This window comes from Rhinopithecus bieti, unplaced genomic scaffold, assembly GCF_001698545.2.
Source record: "Rhinopithecus bieti isolate Rb0 unplaced genomic scaffold, ASM169854v2 scaffold_4475, whole genome shotgun sequence".
In the NCBI taxonomy this organism is placed as follows: Eukaryota; Metazoa; Chordata; class Mammalia; order Primates; family Cercopithecidae; genus Rhinopithecus; species Rhinopithecus bieti.
The window spans coordinates 217,881-244,261 of NW_016804399.1; the positions used below are offsets into that span (position 1 = coordinate 217,881).

At 39.4% G+C, this 26,381-nt stretch overlaps 1 protein-coding gene and 1 pseudogene across 3 annotated transcripts in view; one reads left to right on the forward strand and one right to left on the reverse strand.

Moving 5' to 3' along the window:
• Positions 1-26,381, forward strand: part of KLHL3 (kelch like family member 3) — a 295,050-nt gene that overhangs the window by 124,034 nt on the left and 144,635 nt on the right. The gene's annotated exons all lie outside the window — the stretch shown is intronic.
• On the reverse strand, positions 20,695-21,527 carry LOC108526867 (peptidyl-prolyl cis-trans isomerase A pseudogene; annotated as a pseudogene).

The following is a 26,381-nucleotide window of genomic DNA, read 5'->3' on the forward strand; positions in this document are numbered from 1 at the left end:
TTTTTTTTTTTTTTTTTGCTTTCCATTTGCTTGATAAATATTCCTCCATCCCTTTATTTTGAGCCTATGTGTGTCTCTGCATGTTAGATGAGTCTCCTGAATACAGCACACTAATCGGTCTTGACTCTCTCCAATTTGCCAGTCTGTGTCTTTTAATTGGTGCATTTAGCATGTTTACATTTAAGGTTAATATTGTTATGTGTGAATTTGATCCTGTCATTATCATGCTAGCTGTTTATTTTGCCTGTTAGTTGATGCAGTTTCTTCATCGTGTTGATGGTCTTTACAATTTGGTATGTTTTTGCAGTAACTAGTACCCATTGTTCCTTTCCATGTTTAGTGTTTCCTTCAGGAGCTCTTGTAAGGCAGGCCTGGTGGTGGCAAAATTTCTCAGCATTTGCTTGTCTGTAAAGGATTTTATTTCTCCTTCGCTTATGAAGCTTAGTTTGACTGGCTATGAAATTCTGGGTTGAAAATTCTTTTGTTTAAGAATGTTAAATATTGGCCCTCACTCTCTTCCGGCTTGTAGGGTTTCTGCAGAGAGATCTGCTGTTAGTCTGATGGGCTTCCCTTTGTGGGTAACCCGACCTTTCTCTCTGGCTGCCCTTAACATTTTTTCCTTCATTTCAACCTTGGTGAATCTGACGATTATGTGTCTTGGGGTTGCTCTTCTTGAGGAGTATCTTTGTGGTGTTGTCTCTATTTCCTGAATTTGAATGCTGGCCTGTCTTGCTAGGTTGGGGAAATTCTCCTGGATAATATCCTGAAGAGTGTTTTCCAACTTGGTTCCATTCTCCCCGTCACTTTCAGGTACACCAATCAAACGTAGATTTGGTCTTTTCACATAGTCCCATATTTCTTGGAGGCTTTGTTTGTTCCTTTTTATTCTTCTTTTCTCTCATTTTGTCTTCTCACTTTATTTCATTAAGTTGATCTTTAATCTCTGATATCCTTTCTCCCTTGATTGATTGGGCTGTTGGTACTTGTGTATGCTTCACGAAGTTCTCGGGCTGTTTTTTTCAGCTACATCAGGTCAATTATGTTCTTCTTTAAGCTGGTTATTCTAGTTAGCAATTCGTCTAACCTTTTTTCAAGGTTCTTAGCTTCCTTACATTGGGTTAGAACATGCTCCTTTAGCTTGTAGGAGTTTGTTATTACCCACCTTCTGAAGCCTACTTCTGTCAGTTTGTCAAACTCATTTCTCCGTCCAGTTTTGTTCCGCTGGTGAAGAGTTCTCCTGCTTTGGAGGAGAAGAGTTTTTCTGGTTTTTGGAATTTTCAACCTTTTTGTGCTGGTTTTTCCCCATCTTTGTGGATTTATCTACCTTTGGTCTTTGATGTTGGTGACCTTCGGATGGGGTCTCTGAGTGGACGTGCTCTTCCTTTCTGTTGGTTAGTTTTCCTTCTAACAATCAGGCCTCTTTGCTGCAGGTCTGCTGGAGTTTGCTGGAGGTCTACTCCAGACCCTGTTTGCCTGGGTATCACCAGTGGAGGCTGTAGAACAGCAAAGATTGCTGCCTGTTCTTTCCTCTGAAAGCTTCGTTCCAGAGGGGCACCTGCCAGATGCCAGCCAGAGCTCTCCTGTATGAGGTGTCTGTCAGCCCCTACTGGGAGGTGTCTCCCAGTCAGGATACATGGGTGTCAGGGACCCACTTGAGGAGGCAGTCTGACCCTTAGCAGAGCTCGAATGCTGTGCTGGGAGGTCTGCTGCTGTCTTCAGAGCCATCAGACAGGGATGTTTAAGTTTGTTGAAGCTGCACCTACAGCCACCTCTTCCCCCAGGTGCTGTGTCCAAGGGAGATGCTGGTTTTATCTATAAGTCCCTGACTGGGGGTGCTGCCTTTTTTTCAGAGATGCCCTCTCAGAGAGGAGAAATCTGGCAGTCTGGCCACAGTGGCCTTGCTGAGCTGCCCAAGACAATTGTTCTTGACTACAAGGATCAATAATAAGAGTGGTACTAGTCAAAGGTTGCACAGGCAGTTGCTGAGCAGATGTCCTCACAGAAGTATTTTTGTGTGTATAAGATTGTGATGGCCTTTGTGCAAGGTTGTGGTTTTTTCAGTCTTCCGTGATAGTTCTTATAGTCAGGCATTGTGCATGAGTATTTATTTATAGTGTTTCAGACTAAGAAAATTCTCTTCTTTTTCCAGTTCACTAAGAGTCTTTAAAAAAATTGAATATTTATTTTTATCAAATACACTTTCTATCATTATTAGGTTGTTCATATTAGGTTTGCGCAGCTTCGGCAAACTTAAATAATATTGTAATACCTACAATATTATTGTAGGTAATAGTATTAATTGATTTTCTTCTCCTAAATCAACTTTGTATTATTTAGACAAACCCATGTTTTATCCTTTTAAAATATTATCCCTTTTTATGCTTTTTCTATGTTGCTGTTTTCTGTGTGCTAATGTTTTGTTTAGGAAGTTTGCATTTATGTTTTTTATTGAGCTTACCTGTAAGTTCCCTTTCTCTTACTGTCCTTAGTGGATTTTTTTTTTTTTTTTTTTTTTTGAGATGGAGTCTTGCTCTGTCACCCAGGCTGGAGTGCAGTGGTGTGATCTTGGCTCACTGCAACCTCTGCCTCCTGGGTTCAGGTGATTCTCCTGTCTCAGCCTCCCGAGTAGCTGGGATTACAGGCTGTGCCACCATGCCTGGCTAATTTTTGTATTTTTAGTAGAGATAGGGTCTCGCTATGTTGGCCAGGCTGGTCTCGAACCCGTGGCCTCAAGGGATTCACCCGCCTTTGCCTCCCAAAGTGCTGGGATTACAGATGTGAGCCACTATACCGGGCCTCCTTAGTGGATTTTGATATCAGAGTTATGATAGCCTCATCAAACGAGTTAGAGAAAATACCCCTTTTTCTGTTTTCTGAAAGAGTTTATATTATTGGTCTCATTTCTCCCTTGAATGTTCATAGAACTTGCTGGTAGAGTCTGGGCCTATAGTTTTCCTTTCGGGAAGATTTTTTGGAAAAATGGAATGCTTACAGGGTGACTTAGTTACTACTGGCTGCATTTGGTAATTTACAGCAATAAAGAGATGAGCTTAAAAAAGAATTGGCTTATTTGCAAGCAGAAAAGGAATTTAATTATTTAAGTTGAAAGGAAATTAAGAGAGCACAGAAATTCAGTACTTGCACATTTGGAAGATACAAGTGATTCTCATTTCCAGTTGGTAAAAGAGAAAACTGAGGCCTTTGAATATTAAAGTCTGATTAAAAATGCTTAGCTGCTTAAGCAAGGATCCCTTGAGGATGTGACCATACAGTCATTGTTAAAAACTTCTGGGTGAGTTAAAGTAGTGTTGATTAAGTCCTTTTAGCTTGATGAAATGGTCAAATAAAAGGAAATAAGAATGCCATCAAACCCGGTAGGTTTAAGTATCTGAACTCACTTAAATGAGGGAGAATTGTTTTGAAAAGAATTGTAGGTGTGGTTATTACTACAGGCAGCAGACTAAAACAAAATAAATAAAAAGTCAAATATGTTTTTGAGAAAGAACTGTACTTCAAAAATACCACAGCCTGGACTAAAATTGTCTATGACTGTTGGCCCCCAATTTCTACAGGAAGGAAGCATAAAGAGAAAGCTGCTCAGTTCCCAAGAAAGGCATATTTTTCAGTGCCTTCTTCAGCACGACCAAGGAGGATAATTGAAAAGGAATGACATGCTGCCAGAGAGAAGACCAAGGGCCATGGTGAACAATGGGTTGAGGAGTCCATTAGTATTAGTGAAATCAAGAGCTATTCAATAAATACTCCCACTCCCCAGAGTAGGAACTCCTTGTAATCATCTGCCCAGTGAGATTTTAGAATTGCATTTTCCATCCTTTTCTTTTCCAAATGGGAGGGTTTATTGGAATTATTCTGACCCTGTTCCACTATTGTATATTGTATATGTATTAGGGTGGGTGGAACAAATAACTTGTTATAAATTTGTAGATATCTAGGTGAAAATCAACCTCACTGGATCTGATGTAGAGATTAAGATATTAGATCTTTAACTTAGAACTCAAGTCAGTGACTTTATGGGACTTTAGAGGTTTTTTTCCTTGGGGAGGAAGTAAGTATATTTGTATGTGAGAGGGAACAGAATCTGACAGAAAATTGAGCAGAGCTAAAGGGTGAATTAGAGAACTAGAGGATAGCTCAGAAGATATTATCCAGAATGCTTTGAAAAGAGACAAAAGGATGGAAACTATGGAATATAAATTAAGATATATGAAGGAAAAACTAAGAGAATTTATCATTCATTTAGTTGGAGTTACATAAGGAAAGGAGAGCAAGAATGGGGCAGAGGCAGTATTTGAAGATGAAATGGTTGCAAATATTTCAGAATGAATTAAAGAAGCCCAATAACCCCAAGTAGGATAAATAAAAAGAAATCTATCCAAGACACATTCTAGAAACTGAAGCAGATAACAGGCAAAGAGAAAAATATTAGAGACACCAGAGGAAAAAAGTAGATTACTTTCAAAAGAGCAACAGTTGTATTATCACTTGGCTGCTTAAGGGCAAAAATAGAAGCCAGGTGACATGGACTGGTATTTTAAAAGGGCTGACAAAATAGCTGCCAATCTAGAATTTACACTAAACAAAAAATATCTGTCAAGAATGAGGGCAAAAGAGACATTTTTCAGATAAACAAAAGCTGAGATAATTCATTTCTAGCTCATTACAGGGAATTCTAAAGGATGCATACTTCAGACAGAAGGAAAGTGATCCCAGAGGCAAGAGCTGAGATCCAAGAAGGAAAGAAGAGCAGAGAAAGTGGAAAACATACGGGTAAACCTAAACAAAGACCTATTATATAAAACAGTGACCATAATGTCCTGGTAGGTGTAAAAAATTAAAATGCATAGCACAACAACAGTATAATCCAAGAGATTTTTAATGATCCTCGTGTCCTCTAGGGTCAGGATAAAGATGTTTATTAATTTCAGTTTTGATAAATATGCATGTGATGATTCCTAATATAACTACTAAAAGAATAAAAACAGTATATTATTTCAAAACCAATAGATGAAGGAAAAGAGATGATAAAATACTCATTCTTTACAAGATGAGAATTAGGGACACAGCAAGGATGATGTTAGATTTTCTGGATTTAGCAACCAGGTGGGGATACTATTCCTAATCGATTTGGGAACAGGAAAAAGAAACAGTGCGGAAGGAAGATACTGAGTTCTGTTTGGGACAAGTTGAATTTGAGGTGCTTGAGGGACAGCCATTAAGTTTCCTCTTGGAACTAGGGCAGCAAGTTCTCTTTTAAAACCATTTTGGTACCTTTTGAGCTAAAGTGATTCTTAGCTCTTTCTGGATTTATGAATTTGCCAAACAATTCTGAGCTCCATTAGGCTGTGCTTTACCGATGTGCGTTTTTAACACGTTTCCCAATGATAGGTTAGGGGAAAATTGTGAAATTGATGTCTCTGGAAGCCTTTGAAAATAAGATGCTTTTCTACTTTATAAGATTTAAGTTTGCCTTCCTTCCAGAGGGCTGGACTTCTCCAGGTGTCAGTCTTTCTTTTGATATTTAGGAATTTATTCTCTGCTCTTCTCTGCCATCTGGTGGCAAATGAATGGAACATTGCATTTGGAAGGAAAAGAGGGAATCTGAGCTTATTTTAATTAATTAATTTATTTAGGGGGGACGAGTGCAGATTTTTAAATATGCACATATCGCATAGTGGTGAAGTCTAGGCATTTAGTGCACCCATCACTGGCATAGTGAACATTGTACCTAACAGGTAATTTTTCAACCCTCACCCCCCTTTCACCTTCCCACATTTTGTAGTCTCCAATAGAAATTTGAGCTATTTTAAAATATGTAACTTGATGAAGAGAAGCAACATATGGTTGTGTGTGTTTGTGAATCCAAACTTTGAAACCGTCAAATCACAGCAGTAGTTTTAGGGCACACAAATTGTCTGTCAGTGGTATTTTCTTTATTGTTTACTCACTCTTCTCCTACCTTCATTGACCTGCCTTACCATCTGGTATTTCTTTTCTTTCTTTCTTTTCTTTTCTTTTTTTTTTTTTTTTTTGACAGAGTCTTGCTCTGTCACCCTGGCTGGAGTGCAGCAGTGTGACCTTGACTCACTGCAACTTCTGCCTCCAGGGTTCAAGTGATTCTCATGCCTCAGCCGCCCGAGTAGCTGGGATTACAGGCGGGCAACACCACAACCAGCTAATTTTTTTTCTCTTTTTCTTTTTTTTTGTAGAGACAGGGTTTCACCATGTTGACCAGGCTGGTCTCGAACTCCTGACCTCAGGTGATCTGCCCACCTCGGCCTCCCAAAGTGCAGGGATTACAGGCGTGAGCCACCATGCCCAGCCCCATCTGGCATTTCTAACCGTATATGTAGGGCTAAGTAAACTGAGTCATCAAAGTTAAAATCGTCCTTCAGCACTTTGGGAGGCCCAGGCGGGCGGATCATGAGGTCAGGAGATGGAGACCATCTTGGCTAACATGGTGAAACCCTGTCTTTACTAAACATACAAAAAATTAGCTGGTTGTGATGGCGCGCGCCTGTAGTCCCAGCTACTCCGGAGGCTGAGGCAGGAGAATGGCATGAACCCGGGAGGCAGAGCTTGCAGCGAGCAGAGTGCAGAGATTGCACCATTGCACTCCAGCCTGGGCGACAGAGCGAGACTCCGTCTCAAAAAAAAAAAAAAAAAAAAAAAAAAAATCGTCCCTCAGCACTTCTTAAATCAGTGTTGACTTTATGACCTTTTACGAATGTGTGGTCTTCTTTAGCTCTCACAGATGTTGGTGTCCTAATCTCCAGAACCTATGAATATGTTACTTTACATGGCAAAAAGTACTTGGTAGATGTGATTAAGGTTATGGACCTTGAATGAATATTTGGGATTATCTGAGTGGGGACAATATAAACATATAATCTCTCTCCTGGTTGTAGTGGGGGATTCGGGGTGGGGAGAGAAGGATGGAAAGGGGAGAGAGGGATGGGAGAAGGGGGGGGGGGGGAAAGGGAGAGGGAGAGAGAGAGAGAGAGAGAGAGAGAGAGAGAGAGAGACGCATGGAAGAAAAAGCAGAAGAAATTTGAAGCATGAAAGGAACTAGACTCACGACTGTTGACTTTGAAGCTCGAGAAAAGGGACTATAAACCAAGGAAGGTGGGTGGCTTCTAGAAAGACACAGATTCTCCCCGGGAGCCTTCAGAAGGAAATGCAGCCCTGCTGAAATTTTAATTTTACCCACTGAAGCCTGTCTCAGACTTCTGACCTACAGAACTGTAAAATAATAAATAATCTTGTTTTACTTTACCAGTTTTGTGATGATTTGTTATGGCAATGGTAGAAAACTGATACAAAGCTCCACCTCGTGTTAATGAGTTCGGAACTTCCACTGGGAGAAGTGCAGAGCTAGCTTGACTTTGGGCTAGTGGTAAACTTAGGGAACTTGAGGTAGAGAGATAATAAACTTGTTTCTTTGGCAAATTTAATATTTCTTCTTTCCAGGTTATATTGTGACCATCAAGTGCCCATCTACCCTATTATTTTACCCTCCTTTTTTTTTCTAGGTTATGTAGCTGCCTTTTTCCCTCCATTTTTCCTAGCCTAAATGCAGGAGCTTGTGATTATTTTACAAATATTGATTGAATGCCTATCACATACAGGGTTATTCATGGTCCCTGACATGGAAAGGTTAATAATTTAGTGGGGACAAATGACAACAAACATTAAATAATGTTTGTTTCCCCACAAGTTATCATTTAGTGGGGAAAACAGAGAAGTAAAAACAAACATTTTCTCTCTAGCATTATCAATTTCTCCGTCTGTATTGATTGATTCTCATCCCTTCTTAGAAAAACAAACTCTGTATTTATTCCTTATGCCTCTGTAACCGGTACCCCATTTCTCTGCAATTACAACAAAAGTTTGATTCCACTTCCTCAGTTCTCACTCCCTCTTAGCTTACCCTAATTACCTTTCTCCATCACTGCACTAAACATTTGTTTGTCGGCCAGGCGCGGTGGCTCAAGCCTGTTATCCCAGCACTTTGGGAGGCCGAGACGGGCGGATCACGAGGCCAGGAGATCGAGACCATCCTGGCTAACACGGTGAAACCCCGTCTCTACTAAAAAATACAGAAAACTAGCCGGGTGAGGTGGTGGGCGCCTGTAGTCACAGCTACTCGGGAGGCTGAGGCAGGAGAATGGCGTAAACCCGGGAGGCGGAGCTTGCAGTGAGCTGAGATCTGGCCACTGCACTCCAGCCTGGGCGACAGAGCGAAACTCCGTCTCAAAAAAAAAAAAAAAAAAAAAAACATTTGTTTGTCAAGGTCACTAATGACCTCTAAGGTACCCAATCTAGTGGTCTCTATTCTAATCAGCTCATCTCTCAGCAGTATTTGTTCTAGGTGATCCCTCCCTTATTTTTTTTAAACAGCTTTATTGAGATAATTTACATATCATACAATTCACCTGTTTAAACTGTATAGTTCATTGTTTTTAGTTTATTCACAGGGTTTTGCAACCATCACTACAATCTAATTTTAGAACATTTTTGTCCTCCCTAAATGAACTTTGTGCCCATTAACCATCACTCCTCATTTCTCCCTCCTTTTCTTCCCCTAGCCCCATGCAACCATTAATCTACTTTGTTTCCATTGATTTCCCTATGTAAATGGAATCATACAATATGTGATCTTTGCTGACTAGCTTCTTTCAGTTAGCATAATGTATTCAAGGTTCACCTATGTTGTACCATGTATTAATACTTTATTCCTTTTATTGCCAAATGATATTCTGTATTTATTAGTTGATAGGCATTTGGGTTATTTCTACTTTTTGGCTATTATGAATAATGCTGCTATGAACATTTGCGTACATACTTGTGTGGGAACATGTATTTTCATTTTTCTTGGCTATATATCTGGGAGTGAGGTTGCTAGGTCATATGGTAACTGAATGTTTGAGGAACTACCGAACTGTTTTCCACAGTGGCCACACAACTATTCACAATAGCAAAGACATGGAATCAACCTAGATGCCCATCCGTGGTGGACCGGATAAGGAAAATGTGGTGTGTATACACGCAATACTATGCAGCCGTAAAATAACAATAAAATCATGTCCTTTGCAACAACATAGATGCAGCTGGAGACCATTATCCTAAGCAAATTAGGCAGATACAGTAAACCAAATACTGATTGTTCTCCCTTATAAGTGGGACCTAAACATTAAGTACACATGAACACAAAGAAGGGGCCTACTTGAATGGAGAGAGTGGAAGGAGAGTGAGGGTTGAAAACCACCTATCTGGTACTGTGCTCACTACCTGGGTGATGAAATTATTTGTACGTTGTACCCCAGCGACAGGTAGTTTACCCATGTAACAAACCTGCATGTACATCCTGAACCTAAAATAAAAGTGGAAAAGGTAAAACCAAAAACCAAAAACCCCAAGTGGCAATACCATTTTTACATTTTCACCAAGCAATGTATGAGTGTTTCAGTTTCCCCACATCTTCACTAACACTTGTTATTGTCTGCCTTTTTCCTCTCTCCCTCATTACTGGCCATCCTCTCTCCCTCATTACTGAAATACGTTCTTGCCTTGGCTTCCAAGATGTTACATACGCCTGGTTTTTCTCCTACCTCACTTGCTGCTTTTTCTGAGTCTCATCTGTATGTTTACCTCATCTTCTTGCTCGTCTTCCTCTTCTTTCTCCTCCTCATTCTTATTTTCTTCCACCGAACTTCTAAATGTCGGAGTGCCCCCGGGTTCTGTCTGGAAACATCTTTCTATCTACACACTCTTACTATGTGATCTTATCTCATGTCTTTACTACATGAAAATTACTTCCAAATTTGTATTTTTAACCCTAACCCTGATATCCAACTGTTTACTTAACAACTCTTCTTAGATTGTCTAGTAGGGATTTCAGATTTAAGATATCCAAAACAGAACTCATGGTTTTCAACCATGGACCTGCCTCCTCTTTGTCTTCCAAATTTTGTAAATGGAATTGCTATATACCCAGTTGCACAAGCAAGAAGGCTGTGAGCCATTCTCGATTACTCTTTCTCTTATGCCCTATATCAAGTCCATCAGGAAATACCTTTTGACCCTGCTACCCTAATGCCTTTCAGAGTCTCACTCTGTCGCCCAGGCTGGAGTGCAGTGGTGTGATCTTGGCTCACTGCAACCTCCATGTCCCGGGTTCAAGTGATTCCTGCTTTAGCCTCCTGAGTAACTGGGACTGCAGGCATGTGCCACCACACCTGGCTAATTTTTGTATTTTTAGTAGAGATGGGGTTTTGCCATGTTTGCCACCCAGGCTGGTCTCAAAATCCTGACCTCATGTGATCTGCCTGCCTTGGCCTCCCAAAGTAGTGGGATTACAGGTATGAGCCACCACGCCAGCCTCCAGTGTATTTGAATTCATTCACTTCTTTTTCTGTTTTCTACTACCAGCCTAGTCCCAGCCATCATTATCTCCTCCTTGAACTGCTGTGGTAGACTTATACTGATTCCCCTGCTCTCTATTCTACAGTCCAGAATTCTTATAGCAGCCAGTCATCTTTTAAATTTTAAAATATCACATCATTGGAAATGCTTTCATTTTCCAATGAAAGAAAAGGAAGAGGTATTAGATTATTTAAATGAAATTTCAGTTGCGGCTCATTTTAAAATGGTTATAAAAACTGTTTTAAGTTTGCAACCACTTATCATGAATAAGGCTTCTTGTGGATGGTGAATATAAAAAATGGAAAAGACTATCATTAAAAAGTTTTGATCAGGAATTGTATATGGCCATTTCAAGTATGAAACCTGTTCTTTTCTTTCTTTTCCCTTCTTTTCTTTCCTACTTTCATTTTTTTTCTAAATAATTCAATAAAAAACCCATTAGGTAGGGCTGAGCAAGATAGACGTATGCATTGGATGGTGCTGGGGGCAGCCTGGCATGGGGTATTAGAACCCATGTGGAGTGGGAAGGGGTCTGTGAGGGGGAGGGTTGTAACAGCCCATGTGGTGGTTGGAACTTGAGAGAGGTGAGGAGGTTTTCTACATAGGAGGGTGGTAACAGCAGAAACCTGGCACAGGGTGTTGGGGCTTGAACCAGGTGAGGAAGGCACCTAGATTTTGGGATGGAGTTCATAGCTCAGTGATAAATGTTAGAGCCTAAGTGGGGTGAGGAAGATACTTGCTGGCTTGGCACCATGTGTCAGAGCTTGATTGGGGTGGAGAGAGAATCTCTGCAGAGGGATGGTTGTGGCCTGGCATGGGGCATTGAGGCACAGCAAGGTGGGGAAGGCACCTACATAGGAGAGGCCTGTGACAGCAGTGATGTGCCACCACAGTGTATGAGAGTCTGAGCAGGGAAGCAGGCCATCTTTGTGAAGGGGTGGTAGCAGGAAGGGAAATTGGTTATACATAGGCAAGACTGAGCCAATAAGTAAATATATTGAGGAAAATGGGAGCCAAGTTTTCCACTGTCAGAGAAGAGAGTTATAAATATGCAAAAGAAAAAAACCTGGAATAAGCTTTGTGGTATTGGATTGGAATTGAGGTACTGGTGTGAACTCATGGTTAAATAGATTGATGTAGAAATAAATATAGATGTAAATGTGTGAATTACATACATTAATGTCTGTGTATACATAATGTGCCATGGGTATGTATATATACATATATCCCCAGCTCTGTCTTCGGGCAGCAACACCCCGACAGCAGTGTGCCATATCTAGTGCCAATAGTTGATTTCTAAGTACCATTCTCCACTAAAAGGAACCAAGATTTCTTGAAGTCGCTGATTCCAGGATAGGGCAGGGAAAGTTCAAGATGAGCCTAAAATATCTTGTCAGGCCAGAAAGTAAAACGTGCTCAAAGAATTATGGAGACATGTCAAAAGAACACAGAAGTCAATTTGAATGAATTCTCGGTGGCCAAATCTGACATACTTTGGGTGCCAAAATAAATAATAGTAGTAGAAGATTACAACCCATGGAATAAAAACGAGAATTCATAAGTCCATATGGATATAAATAAATGACTAAATAATTGGGGAGAAGAGATCTAGTAAGTGTAGATGTAATGCTTGAGGAGGAAAATCACCATTTATAAATGATCATGGATTTATAAATGATCGTAGATTCAGCCAAGAATCATCAATGAATATTAAAAATTAGTGGATGAAAGTTTGATAAGGAAAGGGATATTATGTAGTTTCAAAATACCTCCACACAAATTTAGTACTTACAAAGTGGAACAAAAGCAACTTCAGAGTGGAAAATCTGGCAGACACTGCTTTAATTGAGTGATTAAAATTAACAGTAATGGCACAAAAAGAAATCACGTGCTGCCTGATAGGTTGCCTTGTCACTTCTGTGACATTCTTGTCAAAATATATAACCTTAGTCTAATTATGAGGAAATATTAGACAAATTCAAACTGAGGTACATTATACAAAGTAACTAGCCTATAAGTCTGCAATCTTCAAAAGAGTCAGGTTCAACAAAGGCAAGGAGACTTAAGAGGCATGACAACCAAAAGCAGAGTGTGATTCTGGACTAGATCCATTCACATTATTCGGACAATTGTCAAAACTTGAATGGAGATTGTGGGTTCCTTGGTAGTGATGGATCAATGTTAATTTCCTAATTGTGATGGCTATATTGTGGTTACATAGGAGAATGTCCTTGTTCACTGCAATTATACACCAAAGTCTTAGTGGTGGGTACTGGGGCATCATGTTAGCAATTTACTCTCTACTGTTTCAGGAAAAATGTTATTTGCACTATTATTGTTGCAACTCTATTGTAAGTTTGGAAGTATTTCAAATTACGAAGAAAAAAGTAATTTTTAAATTAGTAAGCTAAAGGTTTTTGTTAAAATATCATTAAGTATCAAGTATATCTAAATATCTTAAATATGGATAATATTTCTTAAATATTAAGTATCTTCTGTATTGAATTTTTTTAGCAAGTTCCTTGTGGATAACACCACATTCTTTCCACTTTACAACTGTGTAATATATAAATATTTTTTTCTGTGTGAACCATGACATTAAAAAGGCTGTGGAACATTAATTTAGACAAAGGGTGCCATATGTGCAAAGGCCTGGAGCTCAGAGAGCATGTCTTTTAGGAGAATTGCAAGCAGTTAAGCATGTCTGGAAAGTGGAATTGGTGGTGGGGTGGTTGTCAAGGGAAAAGACATCTAGCAACCTCAGCTGGATGGTGGTGCCATTCCCTGATCTAGGGGGTCACTTATATGGCCCTAAAACTGATGGCACAACATTAGGGAGGGTGTACCCTAACTAGTAAAGTAACCACTTGTCTAGAAACTTTTCCCAAGATGCTTCCTGACATCAGAGTTCAAACACAAATTGCCCTAAACTTGTGCCTGTAAGAGGGAGACCTCAGAAATGTGAAGAGGGATAGAAAAGGTGGCTGGCCTCTGTCAAATCTATTATACTATCAAGTAATTTAGCAAAAAGGACACATTACAATAGACACATGTGATAGGATAATTGTTTAGTGCTCAATAGAATAAGGCTTTAATTGTTGATAATAAAAATAACATATGTCCATTACAGAAAATGCATCAAAGTAAAAGAAGAAAATAACAGTCATCCATAAATCTACCATCTGGGTTGAATCACTGAACCATTATGGCATATTTTCTGACAGTGGTATATAATGTGTTTCTTTGTTATGAAGATTTTCAAACATACAAAAGTTAAAAGGTAAATACAATGAGTACCCATATACCTTCTTCCTAGAGTCAGTAATTATATATACTTTGCCATATTTGCTTAATCTCTCTGTGTGTGTGTGTGTGTGTGTGTGTGTATGTGTGTGTGTGTGTGTATGGGTGTGTGTATGTAGATTTTTCTGTTAATACCCTGTGTTGTTCAATGTTCTTTTTTAAATCTCTGCTGATTATTTTTAAAATTTTTATTTTTTGTGGGTACATAGGTGTATATGTTTGTGGGATACATGAAATATGTTGATACAAGCATGCGATGGGTAATAATCACCTCAGGGTAAATGGGGTGTCTGTCACCTTAAGCATTTATCCTTTGTGTTAGAAACAATCCAATTACACTTTTAAGTTATTTTAAATGTAAAATTAAATTATTATTGACTATAGTCACCCTGTTATGCTATCGAATACTAGCTTTTACTTATTCTAACTCTTCTTGTACCCATTAGCCATCTTATTTATTTTTTAGACGGAGTCTTGCTCTGTTGTGCAGGAAGGAGTGCAGTGGTGCAATCTCGGCTCCAGACATGCTTAACTGCTTGCAACGTCTGCCTCCCGGGATGAAGCGATTCTCATGCCTCAGCCTCCCAAGTAGCTGGGATTACAGGCACCTGCCACCACACCCAGATAATTTTTGTATTTTTGGTAGAGATGGGGTTTCACCATATTGGTCAGGCTGGTCTCAAATTCCTGACCTCAGGCGATCTGCCCTCCTTGGCCTCCCAAAGTGCTGGGATTACAGGCGTGAGCCACTGCGCCCAGCCCCTTTAGCCATCTTCACTGCCTCTCCGCTAGTACCTTTCTCAGGCTCTCTGTCTCCATGAATTCAATTGTTTTAATTTTTAGCTCCTACAAATAAGTGAGAACATCCAAAGTTTGTCTTTCTATGTCTGGCTTGTTTCACTTAACATAATGACCTCCAGTTCAATCCATATTTTTGCAAATGACAGGATCTCATTCTTTTTTATGGATGAATTTTCTGTATCCATTCATTTGTCAATGGACACTTAGGTAACTTCCACGTCTTGCCTATTGTGGATAGTGCTGTAATAAACATGGTAGTGCAGATGTCTCTTTGATATACTGATTTTCTTTCTTTTGGGTTTATACCTAATAGTGATATTGCTGGATCGTATGGTAGCTTTATTTTTAGTTTTTTGAAGAACCTCCATAGTGGTCGTACTAATTTACATTTCTACCCACAGTGTAAGAGGGTTCTCTTTACATCCTTGCCAACGTTTGTTATTGCCTGTCTTTGGATAAAAGCCATCTTAAATGGAATGAGTTATCTCATCGTAGTTTTGATCTGCATTCCTCTGACGATCAGGGATGTTGAGCACCTTTTCATACACCTGTTTGTCATTTTTATGTCTTCTTTTGAGAAATGTCTATTGAGATTTTTTGTCCATTTATTAATCGGATTGTTAGATTTTTTCCTAGAGCTGTTTGAGCTACTTACATATTCTGGTTATTAATCTCTTGTCAGATGAGTAGTTTGTAAATATTTTTTCCCATTCTCTGTGTTGTCTCTTTACTTTGTTGATTGTTTTCGTTGCTGTGCAGAAGCTTTTTAACTTGATGTGATCCCATTTGACCATTTTCACTTTGTTCACCCGTGCTTGTGGGGTATTACTCAAGAAATCTTTGCCCACTCTTATGTCCTGGAGAGTTTTCACAATGTTTTCTTTCAGTAGTTTCATAGTTTGAAGTCTTAGATTTAAATCTTTAATCCATTTTTATTTGGTTTTTGTATATGGTGAGAGATAGGGGTCTAGTTTCATTCTCCTGCATATGGATATCCAGTTTTCCCAGCACATTTGTTGAATACTCTGTCCTTTCCCCAATGTGTGTTCCTGGTATCCATGTTGAAAATGAGTTCACTGTAGATGTATGGATTTGTTTTTGGCTTCTTTCTTCTGTTCCATTGGTCTATGTGTCTGTTTTTATGCCAGTACCATGCTGTTTTGGTTACCTTGACTCTGTAGTATAATTTGAAGTCAGGTAATGCAATTCCTCCAGTTTTGTTCTTTTTGCTCAGAATAGTTGTGGCTATTCTGTTTTTTTTTTTTTTTTTTTTTTTTTTTTTTTTTTTTTTTTTTTTTTTTTTTTGTGGTTCCATTTAAATTTTAGGATTGTATTTCCTATTTCTTTGAAGAATGTCATTGTATTTTGATAGGAATTGCATTGACTCTGTAGATTGCTTTAGGTAGTATGGATATTTTAACAATATTGATTCATCTAATCCATGAACATGGACTATCTTTCCATTTTTTTGTGTGTCCTCTTCAATTTCTTGCATCATTATTTTATAGTATTCATTGTAGAGATCTTTTGCTTCTTTGGTTAATTCCTAGGTATTTAATTTTATTTGTAGCTATTATAAGTGAGATTACTTTATTGATTCCTTTTCAGATTGTTTGCTGTTGGCATATAGAAATGATACTGATTTTTGTTTTTGATTTTGTATGCTGCAACTTTACTGAATGATTTTATCAGTTCTAACAGTTTTTTTGGTGGAGTCTTTAGATTTTTCCGAATATAAGATCATGTCTTCTGCAAACAAGGATAATCTGTCTTCTTCATTTACAATTTAGATGCCCTTTATTTTTTTCTTTTGTCTGATCTCTCTAGTTAGGACTTCCAGTACTATACTGAATAACAGTATAGTATTCAACAGTATAGTATTCAGTATAGTAGTGAGCATCCTTGTTGTGTTCCAGATCTTAGAGGAAAGATTTTCAGTTTTTCCCCATTAAGTATGATACTAGCTGTGGGTCTATTATATGTGGGTTTTATTATGTTGAGATACACATTGTTAGGTTATTTATTTGAAGTTTTTCTTCTTCTTCAATGTAGACACTTGTAGCCATAAAATTCCCTCTTAGTACTGCTTTCACTGTCACCCATAGGTTTTGGTATGTTGTGTTTCCATTACCATTTGTTTCAAAAAATTTTTCAATTTTTTTTCTTTCTTCACTGACCACTGGTCATTCAGGAGCATATTGTTTAATTTCCATGTGTTTGACTTTTAGTGTTACTCCATTGTAGTCAGAGAAGATGCTTGGTATTATTTCAATTTTTTTGAATGCAGACTTAATCTGCACTACAGACCAAATGGACCTAAGAAATATTTATGGAACATTTCACCCAATGGCTGCAGAATATACATTCTTCTCACCAACATATGGATTATTCTCAAGGACAGACCATATGTTAGGTCACAAAAACAAGTCTTAAAACATTCAAAAAAAATTGAAAATATACCAAGCATCTTCTCTGACTACAATGGAGTAACACTGAAAGTCAATAACCATCACACTGAGGGTTTTAATCATAAAGGGATGCTAAATTTTGTCAAATGTTGGTCTGTGTCTATTGAGATGGTCATATGATTTTCGTTTTTTTTTTTCTTCTTCCTCCTCCTCCTCTTCTTTTCTTCTTCTTCTTCCTCCTCCTCCTCCTCCTTTTTCTTCTTCTTTTCTTCTCCTTCTTCTCCTCCTCCTCCTCCTTCTTCTTTCTTCTTCTTCCTTCTTCTTTCCTCCTCTCTCTTTCTTTTTCTCTCTCTCTCTCTCTTTTTTTTTTTTTTTGAGGCGGAGTCTCGCTCTGTCGTCGGGGCTGGAGTGCAGTGACCAGATCTCAGCTCACTGCAAGCTCCGCCTCCCGGATTTAGGCCATTCTCCTGCCTCAGCCTCCCGAGTAACTGGGACTACAGGCGCCCGCCATGTCGCCCGGCTAGTTTTTGTATTTTTAGTAGAGACGGGGTTTCACCGTGTTAGCCAGGATGGTCTCGCTCTCCTGACCTCGTGATCCGCCCGTCTCAGCCTCCCAAAGTGCTGGGATTACAGGCTTGAGCCACCACGCCCGGCTCTTTCTTTCTTTCTTTCTTTCTTTCTTTCTTTTCTTTCTTCCTTTCTTCCTTTCTTCCTTTCTTCCTTTCTTCCTTTCTTTCCTTTCTTTCCTTTCTTTCCTTTCTTTTCCTTCCCTTCCTTCCCTGTCTTTCTCTCTTTCTTTCTTTCTTTCTGATGGAGTTTCGCTCTTGTTGCCCAGGCTGTAATGCAGTGGTGCAATCTCAGCTTACTGCAACCTCGACTTCCCAGGTTCCAGCGACTCTCCCGCCTCAGCTTCCCGAGTAGCTGGGATTACAGGCGTGTGCCACCATACCTGACTAATTTTTGTATTATTAGTAGAGACGGGGTTCTGTTGGCTGGGCTGGTCTCAAACTCCTGACCTCAGGTGATCCACCCACCTTGGTCTCTCAAAGTGCTGGGATTACAGGCGTGAGCCACCGTGCCTGGCCGATTTTTGTTTTCAATTCTGTTTACGTATCACATTTATTGACTTGCATATTTTAAAGTAACCCTACATCCCTGGTATGAAACCCACTTAATCATGGTGTATTGTCTTTTTGATATGCTGTTGGATTGGTTAGCTAGTGTTTTGTTGAGGATTTTTGCATCTTTGTTCATCAGGGATATTGGTCTGTAGTTTTCTTTTTTTATTAGGTCCTTTCTTGGTTTTGGTATTAGAGTAATACTGGCTTCATAGAATGATTTAGGGAGGATTCCATCTTTATCTCTTGAAATAATTTCAGTAGGATTGGTACCAATTCTTCTCTAAATGTCTGATAGAATTCAGTGTTAATCCATCTGCTCCTGGACTTTTTTTTGTTGGCAATCTTTTTTATTACTGTTTCAATATTGCTACTTGTTATTGGTCTGTTCTATTTCCTCCTGGTTTAATCTAGGAGGGTTGTATATTTCCAGAAATGTATCCATCTCCTCTAGGTTTTTTAGTTTTTGTGCACAAAGGTGTTCCTAGTAGCCTTGAATGATCTTTTGTATTTCTGTGGCATTGGTTGTAATATCTCCCATTTGATTTCTAATTGCACTTATTTGTACCTTTTGTTTTCTTGGTTAATCTTGCTAATGATCGATCAATTTTGTTTATCTTTTCAAAGAACTAGCTTTTTGTTTCATTTATCTTTTGTATTTTTTTATTTCAATTGTATTTTGTTCTGCTCTGATCTTTGTTATTTCTTTTCTTTTGCTGGGTTTGGGTTTGGTTTGTTCTTGTTTTGCTAGTTTCTTGAGGTGTGACCTTATTGTCTATTTGTGCTCTTTCAGACTTTTTGATGTTGGCATTTAGTGCTATGAACTTTCCTCTTAGCACTGCTTTTGCTGTATCTCAGAGGTTTTGATAGGATGTGTCACTATTATTGTTCATTCAAAGAATTTTCTAATTTCCATATTGATTTCATTGTTGACCCAAAGGTCATTCAGGAGCAGATAGCTTATTTTCCAATTTCCATGTATTTGTATAATTTTGAGAGTTCCTTTTGGAGTTAATATCCAATTTTATTTTACTTTGGTCTGAGAGAGTACTTGATATAATTTTGATTTTCTTAAACTTATGAAGACTTGTTCTGTGGCCTATCATGTGGTCTATCTTGGAGAATGTTCCACGTGCTGATGAAAATAATGTATGTTCTGCAGTTGTTGGGTAGAATATTCTGTAAATATCTGTTAAGTCCATTTGTTCTAGGGTACAGTTTAAATCCATTGTTTCTTTGTTGACTTTCTGCCTTGATGACCTGTCTAGTGCTGTCAGCGGAGTATTGAAGTCCCCCACTATTATTGTGTTGCTGTCTATCTCATTTCTTAGGTCTAATAGTAATTGTTTTATAAATTTGGGAGCTCCAGTGTTAGGTGCATATATATTTAGGATTGTGAAATTCTCCTGTTGGGCTAATCCTTTTATCATTATATAATATCCCTCTTTGTCTTTTTAAACTATTATTACTTTAAAGTCTGTTTTATCTGATACAAGAATAGCTACTCCTGCTTGCTTCTGGTGTCCATTTGCATGGAATATCTTTTTCCACCTCTTTACCTTAAGTTTATGTGAGTCCTTATGTATCAGGCAAATCTCTTGAAGACAGCGGATACTTGGTTGGTGGATTTTTATTCATTCTGCCATTCTGTATCTTTTAAGTGGAGCATTTAGGTTATTTACATTCAGTGTTAATATTGAGATGTGAGGTACTGTTCTATTCATCAGGCTAGTTTTCTTGTTCCCACCTTAGGTAGACAGAATAATGATCTTGCAAACACATCCACATTTTAATCCCTGGGACCTGAGAATGTGTTATGTTACATGACAAAGAGGAATTAAGGTTGCTAATCAGCTGACTTTATAATAAAGGGATTATTCTGGTGTCTTAGTTTGGGCTGCTATAACAAAGTACCATATCCTGAATGGCTTATAAACAACAAAAATTTATTTCTCACAGTTCTAGAGGCTACAACTCTAAGATCAGAGTGCCAGCATGGTTGGGTTCTGGTGAGGGCCCCATCCAGGTTGCAGTCTGCCTACTTCTCATTCATTGTATCCTCACTTGGTAGAAAGAGAGCTAGCTAGCCCTCTGGGCTCTTCTTATAAGGGCACTAATCCCATTCATGAGGGCTTCACTTTCATGACCTAATTACCTCCCCAAGGTCCCACCTCCAAATACTGTCACATTGGGATTAGGGTTTCAACATTTTAATTTTGGGGGGCACATTCAGTCCATTGCACCAGGATTATCTGGGAAACAGAAGAGTTAGTGTCAGTGAGAAAGTCTCAACTGGCTTATTGTTGGCTTTGAATATGGACGAGGACCACAGGCCAAGGAATATGAGGCTGGCATTTGAAGCTGGAAAAGGCAGGGAACGAGATTCTCTTCTAGAGCCTCCAGAAAGAAAGAAACACAGAAAGAAACACAGCCCTACCAACACCTTGATTCTGACCTGCAGAACTATAATATATTTGTGTGTGTTTTTTTAAGTCACTAAATTTCTGGTAATTTGTTACAGCAGCAATAGGAAACTAATATATACTATCACTTTTTTTGTTATTTAGTTTTTATTTCATAATCATAAACTTAACTCTGCAATCCAGCTAGGCATGGGAGGGAACAAGGAAAACATGGAACAAAGATTCTAGGATACTGCGAGCAAATGGGGTGGAGGGGTGCTCTCCTGAGCTACGGAAGGAATGGTCTGGTGGTTAAGATAAAATACAAGTCAAACTTATTCAAGTTGTCCACAGTCAGCAATGGTGATCTTCTTGCTGGTCTTGCCATTCCTGGACCCAAAGTGCTCCATGGCCTCCACAATATTCATGCCTTCTTTTACTTTGCCAAAGACCACATGCTTGCCATCCAACCACTCAGTCTTGGCAGTGCAGATGAAAAACTGGGAACCATTTGTGTTGGGTCCAGCATTTGCCATGGACAAGATGCCAGGACCAGGACCTGTATGCTTTAGGATGAAGTTCTCATCTTCAAATTTCTTCCCATAGATGGACTTGCCACCAGTGCCATTATGGCATGTGAAGTCACCACCCTGACACATAAACCCTGGAATAATTCTGTGAAAGCAGGAACCCTTATAACCAAATCCTTTCTCTCCAGTGCTCAGAGCACGAAAATTTTCTGCTGTCTTTGGAAACTTGTCTGCAAACAGCTCGAAGGAGACGCGGCCCAAGGGCTCACCGTCGACGGCAATGTCAAAGAACATGGTGGGGTTGACCATGGCTGGTAGTACAGGGTTTTCCTTAGCGGCGGTGTCTGCAAAGCACACCATCACATTTTTGATAGTTACTTTTCAATTCCAAACACAGCATGTACATACACCATTTCCTGTACATTCTTGTAGGCCTAATTATTATACGTACTTCCGAAGTCAGCTTTCATTTGAAGAATTTACTGAACTCTGGGTTTCTTCATTTCTATCCTAATACACTGTGTTTACAACTTCTGTTATACTACTTGTCATATGTATTTTAATTGTTGATTTTCTCTTTCTCCCAAGACTGTTGAGCTCCCAAGACTAGAGGCCAGAGACTTTTCTTTATTCACAACACCTAGCCCATGAATGAATTAAATGAAGTGATGAATAAATGACAGTAGAAAGCTCTAAATACTTTCAATTTAGAAAGTACATATTCTGTGTATGAGTTTGTGCATGTGTATGTACTTGGGTGTGTGTGTTTTAGGGAACAGATATTCTGAGAAATGTTTAAATTTGTTTAGTCCTCTAATTCTGATCATCTGCTTCAACCTCCTACCCATCTGGCTGGCAATTCAATCCCTGTTATTACTAGAGTTGTGTATACAAAAGTTCCAGGTTTATGTGAGTCCAGGAATGTGGATCTGGCTCCAACACCAAGGTGGTATACCTTACTTTCAAGATAATTAATGTTCAGCCTTCAGTGTTATCAATGATGTGGGGGATGGGGTGGAGTTGGGGTGGAGGGGGCTGTATACTGGCTTCCTCCAGTGGGGAAAACTCAGAAGCTTCTTGTCACTTCTAGACTTGGGAAGCTATCTTTTATTCACACTAAGCCCCCCTCTTTCAACTTTTTTTTTTTTTTGAGACGGAGTCTTGCTCTGTCACCCAGGCTGGAGTGCAGTGGCACGATCTTGGCTCACTGCAAGCTCCACCTCCCGGGTTCATGCCATTCTCCTGCCTCAGCTAATTTTTTTGTATTTTTTAGTAGAGACGGGGTTTCACCGTGTTAGCCATGATGGTCTCAATATCCTGACCTCATGATCCACCCGCCTCAACCTCCCAAAGTGGTGGGATTACAGGCATGAGCCACTGCGCCTGGCCCTCCTTCAACATTTCCTTCCATCTGGAAGAGACAAATACAATTCCCCCTTCTAAAAGCCTAGATTTTGCTCTTGAGGCAAGGGAATATACAGGCAGAAGAACAAGGTACAATTAACATCACCACAAAAAGAATAGGTCTGTTCATTTTCTCACCTCAGGAGAGACCCTTTTAAAGACAATCCTCCTCTTGGGTTTTTTTTTTTTTCCTCCACAAAAAGCATTTTATTAAAGAGAGAGGCAAGTGCCTTTGTGTGAAAAAAGGTAGAAGGAATCCCAGTAATGACATGTTGACATTTTTGCCATTCTGACAAGTATGGGGTTCAAATTAAGTCAGACTTAATTTGATTTGGCAAAATAGTGTGACTTTTTATGCATCATCTTGATGGTATGAGATTTATATCTAAATGCAAGTCATGACTTTTTCCTCTGTAATATCAATTTTAGTACTTCATAATATAGTATTCTTACCTGGAGCACTTAATTGTTTCCCTATTTATTAGATAGCTATTTTGGGACTATTAGGTCATTTCCAACTTTTTTTTCTAGAATAAACAAATTAAAATAAATATCTTTATAGCTAAATCCTTGTATAGGTCCTGAATTATTTCACTGTGATACAATTCTGGAAGTGTAATTGCTGGTTCAAAAGAATGGGCCAAATTTAAAAGCTTTTGATATGAGTTGTTAGGGTCCACTAGAAAAAATATACTTTCACCACAAGTGGCAAAGAATGCCCTTTTGAAATGTTCACCCTGAATAAATAAAAATGGAACCTGTACTAGTTTGCTAATGCTGTCATAACAAAATATTACAGAATGAGTGGCTTAAACAATAGAAATTTATTTTCTCCTAGTTCTGGAGGCTGGAGGTCAAAGATAAAGTACTGGCATTTTGGGGTTCTTCTGAGGCCTCTCCTCCTTGGCTTGCAGATGGTCGTCCCTCTATGCACTTGTGCTCCTGTTGTCTCTTCTTGTGACACCAGACATATTGAAGTAGGGCCCCATCCTAATGACATCATTTTAATGTAATCACCTCTTTCAAAACCTTATCTTCAATTATGGTTACATTTGGAGGTACTGGGAGTTATGACTTCAATATATGAATTTGAGAGTGGGGACCAGGGGTGCACAATTTAGTCCATAGCAGAATCCTAACTGCAAAATAAACATGGATGTAATTTTAAAAAGTTGATTTTAAAAAATCACAGTTGCTGCTTTCTGGAAATATAGCTGGCCATAGTCTTTCCTTTCTTTCTCAGTTCATTCTTTCTCTTTCTATGTATAATTTAGATATATTAAAACACACTCTTTTTAGTGTGTGATTCTATGACTTGTGTAACCATCACCTTCCATTAGGTTTTTGTAATCAAGCTTGCAGGAGGGATGGAAGCCAAAGGTAGTCTAAATTTCAGTTATATTTTAAATGTTTTATTTTGAAGACTGAGACACCTGTAAGCAAGTTAAAGAAACAAAGTAAACTCAGGCAATGATCTAAAAGGCAAAGTAGAAAAAAATAGTTTTTCCCCCTTAATGACCTAGAGGAGGAAATTGACTGCATCATTTAAGTGTTTACATAACACTCCTTTTATTGACTATCCCTACCTTTACTGATCTAATCTCCAAAAAGAATCTAACATTCCGGCCTGGTGTGGTGGCTCATGCCTGTAATCCCAGTACTTTGGGAGCCAGAGGCAGGTGGATCACCTGAGGTCAGGAGTTCAAGACCAGCCTGGTCAACACTGTGAAACCCCATCTCTACTAAATATACAAAAATTAGCCGAGAATGGTGGTACATGCCTGTAATTCCAGCTACTCAGGAGGCTGAGGCAGGAAAATGGCTTGAACCCTGGAGGTGGACATTGCAGTGAGCTGAGATTGCGCCACTGCATTCCAGCCTGGGTGTCAGAGTAAGACTCTTGTCTCAAAAAACAAACAAACAAACAAACACAAAAAAACTTAACATCCCAATCATACTGCATGTATCCTGGCTTTCTTAATGTCTCTACAACATTCTTGTATTGTCTCTGATCATCCCTCCACCCTACTATATGTAAGGTGTCTAGACCTGACATTTGCCTCTATGAAGCTTTATTAGTCAATAGAAATGAAAACCCTAATGGATCCCCATTTAGGTGGTATAGGTCAGGGGATCCCACCTCCCGGGCCATGGACTGGTATCTGTCTATGGCCCATTCAGAACTGGGCCACATAGCAGGAGGTGAGCGTTGAGTGAGCGAGTGAAGCTTCATCTGTATTTATAGCTGCTCCCCATTGCTCACATTACCTCCTGATCTCCGCCTACTGTCACATCAGCTGTGGCATTAGATTCTCATAGGAGCATGAACCCTATTGTGAACTGCACATGCGAGGTATTTAGGTTGTGCACTTCTTATGAGACTCTAATGCCTGATGATCTGAGATGGAGCTGAGGTGGTAATGCTAACGCAGGGGAGTGGCTGCAAATACAGATTAACATTAGCAGGGAGGTTTGACTGCACAGAGACCATAATAAATCACAGACTCATATCAAAACCCTATCAGCAAGTGGCAAGTGACAATTAAGCCATGGCTGGTTGTAGGCTTTATAGTGGCAAGCGAATTGATGTACTTCAATTGTACAGCTACAAGTGGTGGCAGGCTGTCAGAATCTGACACTTATTTTAGTCTGAGCATGGCCTGCCCATTATTTTATTTACCACTTCCATCCGTGCCTCTTTCCCACACTATGCACTTGTCTCAGTCACAGTTTTGTTAGCCCACAAGCTAACCCTAGCCAAAATGAGTAAAAAACAAATGTCACTGGAGAGCTTCTTTGTCAAGGGGGACAGACCGAATCATGAGACATCAGAAGACATTAAGACTGCCATCAAAAATAAAGCTGCATTTAAAAGAAAATACCAAGAGTCCTACTTAAATTACATGTTCATTGCAACAGGTGATTAACATTCTACAAGCCTGCTTTGTATAACATGTGGCAACTGGCTATCCAGCAAAGCCATGAAACCTTCAAAACTGCTTCTCCACATGGAGACCTAGCACCTTGTATTAAAAGTCAAGGCTTTGGAGTTTTCAAAAGTTTTCAAATGAACAAAAGAGCAGAAGCAATTGGCCAGGCAAGGTGGCTCATACCTGTAATCCCAGCACTTTGGGAGGCTGAGGTGGGTGGGTTGCTTGAGGCCAGGAGTTTGAGACCAGCCTGGCCAATATGGCGAAACCCCGTCTCAACTGAAAATACAAAAATTAGCTGGGTGTAGTGGTGTGCACCTGTAGTCCCAGCTACTCGGGAGACTGAGGCATGAGAATCACGTGAACCCAGGAGGCGGAGGTTGCAGTGAGCCGAGATTGCGCCATGGCACTCCAGCCTGGGTGAAAGAGCAAGACCCTGTCTGAAAAACAAACAAACAAAAAACCAGAAGCAATTATTGAAGGCCACCACTTCATCAAATGTATCTGTACTGAGAGCATCATTCTTAGCGGCTGACTGCATTGCTAAAGCTAAGAAGCCCTTTACCGTTGGTGAAGAGTTGTTCCTGCCTGCTGCTAAGGACATTTATCATGAAATTTTAGGAGAGGCTGGAGTTCAAAAGGTGGCACGTGTTCCTTTTTCGGCTAGTACCATAACTAGACAAACTGATGAAATAGCAGAGGATATTGGGGCACAATTGCTAGAGAGGATTAGTGCATCACCATGGTATGCAATCCAGGTTAATGAGTCTACCGATGTTGACAACAAGACAACAATGCTTGTTATTGTGCCATATCTTTTTCAGGAGGATGTGCAGGGGGATATGTTATGTGCACTTTTGTTGCCAATCAACACACAGGTGCAGAACTATTCAAGACTTCGAATGATTACATACCGGGAAAACGGAATTGGTCATTTTGTGTCAGTATATGCACAGAGTGGCTGACATGACTGGATGGCTTTCTGGTTTCACTACTCAGGTCAAAGAGGTCACTTCTGAATGTGAGTCTATGCACTGTGTCA